The sequence below is a fragment of the Alosa pseudoharengus genome, unplaced genomic scaffold (genome assembly GCF_046254945.1).
Source record: "Alosa pseudoharengus isolate Yale_2024_CS ecotype anadromous, Long Island Sound unplaced genomic scaffold, YU_APseudo_1.1 YU_APseudo_1.1_scf_7, whole genome shotgun sequence".
NCBI classification, from domain to species: Eukaryota; Metazoa; Chordata; class Actinopteri; order Clupeiformes; family Clupeidae; genus Alosa; species Alosa pseudoharengus.
This window is the reverse complement of record NW_027468859.1, coordinates 14,466,869-14,474,280: the sequence shown is the minus strand read 5'-3', so window position 1 is coordinate 14,474,280 and position 7,412 is coordinate 14,466,869. Positions and strand designations below refer to the sequence as shown.

At 48.1% G+C, this 7,412-nt stretch overlaps 1 protein-coding gene across 1 annotated transcript in view; it reads right to left on the bottom strand.

The window, feature by feature from the left end:
• The window catches only part of klhl29 (kelch like family member 29), a 243,334-nt gene extending 236,253 nt beyond the window's left edge, over positions 1-7,081 (bottom strand). Inside the window, exon 1 of the mRNA XM_076272852.1 lies at positions 7,046-7,081. The gene's annotated coding sequence lies outside the window, so the exon portion shown is untranslated. The remainder of the gene's footprint in view (positions 1-7,045) is intronic.
• Between the last annotated feature and the right edge of the window lie 331 nt (positions 7,082-7,412).

Here is a 7,412-nt window from a genome sequence, read left to right as displayed (position 1 = left end):
AGATTGAAGAGAGTCTTCAAGGGGCACTTCAATGGCTTCCCAAACGGCAGCGGCCTCTCGCTGACCATGGCCCAGGCTCTGAATGGTGACCAGAGGGTCAGGAGAGCACCCGGTGGGTCCTTCAGAGAGCAGCAGAGTCTGGGCCGAAGCTGGCAAGGATCTGGCCCAGGCGATGTGGGCAGGTATCCGGTATCAGGGGGAAGGTTTTGTCCACTAAGCAGCTATCTTGTCAAGGATCAGAAGGGGGGTCGGCTGGTAATAGTGGGGGGTTGGGGGTGGTATGGGACTGATGCCATGGGCACACAGACCTAGTTGGCACGACTGCTGAGCAGTTTGTCTGGCCGGGGAGCCCTCCAGGCATAGTGCCAACTCTGCATTAAGATGCATTAAGATGGATTAAGATTGGAAGGGGGTATGGGGGGGGGGGGGGTACCAGAGCTAAAGCTGGACGAGTGACCTTTGGGTCCGGTGTGGCACCGAGGAGATGTACCGGGGAGATGTAATCACCATGGTGATACGGTGATGCTTGCCCGCGGCAATCACCATGGCTACGTGTATGATGCTGGGCATTGTTTTAAGGATGCTGCAGAGGAGAGCAGTGGAAAGAGAGACACAGCATGGAGTCCTGTTCTGCCCTAAGCCCATTCACACAGCAGGACCACAGAGAAAGAGAGATGGAGTGAGAGAGAGGAAGAGAGAGGGAGAGCAAGGGAGAGCAAGTAAGTAAGTGTGTGTGTGTGTGTGTATAGTAGTATAGTATAGTATAGTATATATACTCTTTTGATCCCGTGAGGGAAATTTGGTCTCTGCATTTATCCCAATCCGTGAATTAGTGAAACATACTCAGCAAACAGTGAACACACAGTGAGGTGAAGCACACACTAATCCCGGCGCAGTGAGCTGCCTGCAACAACAGCGGCGCTCGGGGAGCAGTGAGGGGTTCGGTGCCTTGCTCAAGGGCACTTCAGCCGTGCCTACTGGTCGGGGTTCGAACTGGCAACCCTCCGGTTACAAGTCTGAAGCGCTAACCAGGCCACGGCTGCCCCAAACACGTGTGTGTGTGTGTGTGTGTGTGTGTGTGTGTGTGTGTGTGTGTGTGTGTGTGTGTGTGAGTGTGTGTGTGTGTGTGTGTGAGTGTGTGTGTGTGTGTGTGTGAGAGAGAGAGAGAGAGAGAGAGAGAGTGTGGGTGGGGGCAGAGGTAGGCTAGTTGAGAGAATCAGTAAAGTAACAATAAAGTCGAAGAGGCAGGAGGAGTTAAACACACACACACACACACACACACAAGAAAAGAAACATTGGAAAAGGGAGCTTAAGAAGGACAAACTGTGTAGGAGTGAAAAAGAACAGATAAAGAAACAGAGGGAGTGACGGAGACTATACACACACACACTGGATGAAACCCTGACAGCCATCCAAAGGGTTCTATTGAACCATCTATGATGCACAAATTCTTTCAGCGCACGCACACACATGCACACACACACACACACACACACCCTTCTCTAATGGACTTTCTGAAAAGTGGTCTAACATTTAAAGCGGAACACTCTAGAACGCAGGACTGTCTGCGAGTCTCCAAAGAGCACTCGTCATCTGTTGCCGTGACAGCAAAACACAACTGGCCGCTCGGCACCAGAGCCCAGCAGACACTCTAGGCTTCTCTGCAGATGAAGACTGATATAAAATCAATCGTGTCACGCAAAGAGCTGAATAAAAAGGCCTGAAGCATCATAAACACGAGTCCTTAAGCTGCTCTGAAGACACAGGGAGCAATGGGGATGATGCTAGCCCTGTTTGAGGGAAGATCAGTGAGGAAACGCATAAACAGCACACACACACACACACACACGCACACATACAAATTACATATACACACAGTTTTGTGATTGTGGGAAAGACATTTTCTCCTTTGAAATGTTTTCAGGTCTTTTATTGGCTAACATCAGCATCCGTTTTGACGGAATTATTTTAAAATATGAAGGAGGAAAAATATTTGTTTTTAAAAATACCCGGCTACATGTGGTGTCGTATCAGATATTTAGACTCGGGCCAGAAATTAAGTCCAAATATCTTGTCTACAACGTAACAAAAATACGGCATTAAGTGCTGAAGTCAAAAACGTATCCCAAAAAGAAGGCGCAAAAGTCCGGCAGAGTTCCGTGCAAAATTCCTTCAATGACTACATAGTGCAAAGCCTGAGTGGATCGCACGATCGCACTCCCGAACAATTGTTGAACACCAACAGGTGGCGCATGAAAGGATCGTTGTTCGGTCTTATCTTCGCAAGTCAGCAATATTGCTGCCAAGGGGACGAACTTTTCACTGTAACACAAGTTCAAAGGTTTACACAACGTTCAGGGGTTCATACAGTGATCACAGGTCACACATCGTTCATGGGTTACATATCGTTCACTCGTTTTCTCTCATACTAGCTGTTTTTGAGTAGAGCCCACCTCCGATGACGTCTTTATCTCTGCAGCTGCAAGGCCAAGCATGCTTTTTTCAAACAGGCTTCACCCATCCACAGTGAGGCACAAAGCGACAAAGAGAGACATAGGGATGCAGAGTGCACATAGGGGGAATTCTGGTAGAATAGCTTCAGTATGTTAATAGTATTAGTTAAACTTGTTATTTAAAATGTTATACAAATATGTTAGTTAGGAATAACTTCAGTGTATTACTTGAATATATGGTTGAGGTTATATAAATACATGCTTTACAGTTTCAAACTCGTTCTCTCATCATGATGTCTACAAACCATAGTGATAATTTTATACCACAGTGGACATAGCCTCTGTCTGTCTGTCTGTCTGTCTGTCTGTCTGTCTGTCTGTCTGTCTGTCTGTCTGTCTGTCTGTCTGTCTGTCTGTCTGTCTGTCTGTCTGTCTGTCACCCTTTCTCTGTTCGTCTGTCTGTCTCCGTCTCTCTCTGCGCCACTCTTTCCTGGTCTTCTTAAAAAGTGCTGTGTGAGTATGTGGTGTGTGTGTGTGTGTGTGTGTGTGTGTGTGTGTGTGTGTGTGTGTGTGTGTGTGTGTGTGTGTGTCTGTCACCAAGCTCGATCACCCTGGCAGGAGAGGAGTGTGTTACTCCGTCACAGCGATTAGGCTCAATGGCCCATGGTGACATCACGCGCCCCAGGGGGTCTGGCTGCACCCCCCGCTGCCAAATCTGCGACCTCACCCAAACATCGCCCGCCCTACTGACCCCGTCATGTCATCAGCACGTCTTAATCACTAATAGAGAACGGGAGAATGAGAGAAAGAGAGAGGATTGATCAAGGAATGAATGGTTAGATAAGAGAGAGAGGGAGAAAAAGAGTGTGTGTGTGTGTGTGTGTGTGTGTGTGTGTTTGTACTGTATGTGTGTTTGTTTGTGTGTGCATGTACGTGTGTGTGCGCGTCTGTGTATATATGTATGTCCATCTAGTCTACGTGTAACTCGTATCTGAAATGTGTCCTTCGGACCCAGAGATTATTATGCAGCTCATACAGCTGAAGAAGGACTTGTCTGAAACGTTGAAACATTTCGGCTGAATTAATGTTGCTGTTTTTGGAAGGAGCCTTGAGTATAGTGTTGGGATGACTTTCAGCTTTGACTTTACCCTTCTGTTGTGCAGTAGCTCTCAAGTGTACGCTCAGTTGGACTCGTGTCCCCACTGCACGGCCACACACCTGCAAGGAGCACACGCTTGCCTGGAGCCTCCTGCCTCCTGTCTTAGCATTAGCGCTAATGAATCCCCTCTCTCCCTGCATCTCCTCAACACTTCTCTCTCACGTGTGTGTGTGTGTGTGTGTGTGTGTGTGTGTGTGTGTGTGTGTGTGTCTGTGTGCCACAACCTTACACACTTACACACTCTTTCTCACAGTGTGCGTGTGAGAGAGTGTGTAAGTGTGTAAGTATGTGGTGTGTGTGTGTGTGTGTGCGTGTGTGTGCGTGTGTGTGTGTGTGTGTGTGTGTGTGTGGTCCCAGTCACGCCCCAGTGAGCAGGAGATCTTGGCACCCCGACAGCGCCCCTCTCTAGGGCCCAGCAGGAGGTACTGGCCCTCACTCACCCCATCACCCCGCCTGACAAACCTCCCCCCCACCCACACACACACACCCTCCTCCTCCACCAGGTTGACACCTCATTGCCCCTCTGCACTGGAACACGATGCCCCAATCCCACCTTCACTTACCCCCCACCCACCAACACACACCCACACACACAGACAGAGAGAGACAGACACACACACACCACCACCACATTGTCTCCCCTCACCTCCCTGCCTCCCCCCGGCTAGCCTATAGTTCTATTTTTTTTTCTCTCTCTCTCTTTCATCTTCTCTATCCCTCACTCTTGATCACCCTCTCTCTCTTTTGATCTCTTTCCCTACCTCTTCCACTCTCCATCTCTATCTATCTATCTCCAAGCTTTACGTAGTCACTGTAACACTGCACATCTCCACTCAGTAGCTGCTACGCTAAGCTAACGCTAGCCGATGCTCACCTGGCTCCTTGCATCAACAGTGGGGGGTGCTGGAGGGAGCATACATTAGTAAATGCTAATAGCCCAGGTCTTCAGGATGAAGGGGGTTAATGACCATACCTTCGAGCACTGCAAAGATTTTTTGCCACTTGGACCAAGATTGCTTTGAGTGCATTGAAAACTGTGGATAGGAAGAGTGCTTGAATCTATTATTGGCGCCCTGTGGCATTTGACACCAGTGATGTTTGACACCCGAATATATTATATTTATTATATATTTATATTATACTATTTCTTCTCAAAAGACAAAATAGTGCTGGTTATCGGCAAAGAGCTAATGAGAACCCCAGCGTAGAGAGAGTGCTTGTCCATTCCAACCCCCAGAAACCGCTTCATCGTAACCTCCACAGAAAGTAAAAAAAAAATAAAAAAACATTTCCATCAACATAATGCAGAGCAAGGGAACTCCCCACTTAACCCAAACCCCATCCCAGGAAGCCTCTCAGGGGTCAGACCAGGGTCGTTTTCTGGGGCCGCATTAAATGAGGTGCATAACATGCAAGTTGAGCTTGTAGCGGAGTAACCCAATTAAATCAATTCCATTTCATCAGCTTGTCAGTGTGCTACGGTGTGTGTGTGTGTGTGGTGGGGGTTGTGGGTGGGGGGGGGGGGGGAGTTAACCAGTCCTGATGGCCTTCACGGTTGCCTCGGCTTTTAACGAGCGACGCCCTACACTCCAAGCGCTCTAATTGCCAGGTGATGGGATTCCTCTCGCTGATGGAATTGCAGATCGTAATGCCGCCGTGGACACGGGTCAAGTGCTCGCAGGCCACTGAGGTGACCAGGAGAACAAGATGAGATGTGAAGAAGAACGAGAGCAAGACGACCGTTTCCTACTGATGATTTTACACCTACACTGCTCCAGCTTCTCTCCCTCTCTCTCTCTCTCTGTCTCACACACACACACACACACTAGGCACTGATGATTTTACACCTACACTGCTCCAGCTTCTCTCCCTCTCTCTCTCTTTTTCTCTCTCTCTCTCTCTCACACACACACACACACACACGCAAACCTTGTCTCAGACTGATGAATTTACATGAAAGTATTCCAGCTACACACACACACACACACACTATATCACTTCCAGACACATACACACACACTAGGCACTGATGATTTCACACCTACGCTAGGCTGCACTTATGACTTATGACACTCCTCACTTATGACTAGTCTTTTAAAGGCCTTGTGTATGCAATTTGAAATATGCTCAACTACTGTACAGTTCACATGCACTCTGTCACAACATAAACAAACTAGAAATGCAGAGTATTTATAGGTTTACAATCTCTTCCAAACGTGGTGGTGTGGAATCGAAGTGGTGTGGTGACTGAATTCAACTACAGCTGCTTCCATTTAGACTGTGTGAGTGCCAAAAAAAATAACTCCACTGATTTAACCGGCACTTTCATCCAATGCAAATGGCAAACCAGTTGTGCTTTGTGGGAACTGAACCCATGACCCAAGCAGTGTGTGTGTGTGTGTGTGTGTGTGTGTGTGTGTGTGTGTGTATGTGTGTGTGTGTGTGTGTGTGTGTGTGCGCATCTGTCTAGCAACCTTGCTTCACGACCACTCAACATGACCACTCACGACTCAACATGCTTCCACCACGGCAATACAAGTGCCATTATCTCAGTCACTGTTTAATCTCATATTGCTTTACATCTTATTGTTTTCCTAAGCTACAGCTAATGCATGCATTTCATGTTTTATTTATATATTTATCACTTTTAATTAGTTTAGTTTGAACTCTAATTTGATCCATCTTTAATTGCTGTTTGCTATGCGCTGCGGTCTCCAGACTGGCCATTGCCCAAATGTATGTTAATCAGTCCTAAAATCAATTACCATCTCAGCTATTAACCACTGACATGGCTACATCAGTATTTAGTATGCGTCTTCATAGCAGGATACATTTCAAAGACATTTCACTATGCTCTGCATGAGCGTCTCATTTTACTGAACGGAGACGCCAAGATGAGGAGTGTATTAGAGGTGGATTTACCTCGACGGTAATCCCCACCAGGGTAGAAAGAGAGACGTAGAACAGTTTCAACACCCCCACCCCACCTACGTCCCTCCACCCCAAAAGAAGGAGAGGAAGAGGAAGGAGAGGGAGAGGAAGGAGAGGGAGAGGAAGGAGAGGGCTGAGAGCTAACCGCTACTGACGGCTTCATCCGCCAGGAGACCTGAAAGAGATCCAGAGCCCCGACTCACACCAGCAGCCCGACACATCACTCACATCCCCAACACTTCCAAGAGGAGTGTGTTTATGAAGGAGCAGAAAAAGAGAGAGAGAGAGAGAGGGGGGGGGGAGCGAGAGAGAAAGAGATACTGTATATTTGGGGAAAGCAAGTGGAGGAGATACTTGGAGAAGGTGAGAGAGGGAGAGAGAACTAAAGAGAGAAAGAGAGAGTGTGTGTTACACAGAGAGAGAGAGAGAGAGAGGGAGATAGAGAGAGAGGAAGAGAGGGAGAAAGAGAGAGAGGAGAGCAAGCATTGAGGTGCCTGCTTACCTGGGGACTGTAGCAGATGATGTTGTTCATACCAGGCTTAATGAGATCTGTTGAGTACACTGTAGCGCCAGCCTCAGCTCTAGCTCCTGCAGGGGAATACACAGAGAGCAACAGCGCAGGGAGTCAGACAGGGAGGAGTGGAGGGAGGAGAGGATGGAGGGTGGAGAGGATGGGAGGATGGAGGGATGAAGGGTGAAAGGATGGAGGGAAAGGATGGAGATTTGCAAATGAACGAACGAAGGAACACAGCTGTATTTCTTATCCGCACCGGGTTTTCTAGGCGAAGCGTGAGGAGCGAGACGAACACATGCTGGGCCTCAACTGCTTACCAAGGCAGACAAGTCATCACAAACACACACACACACAC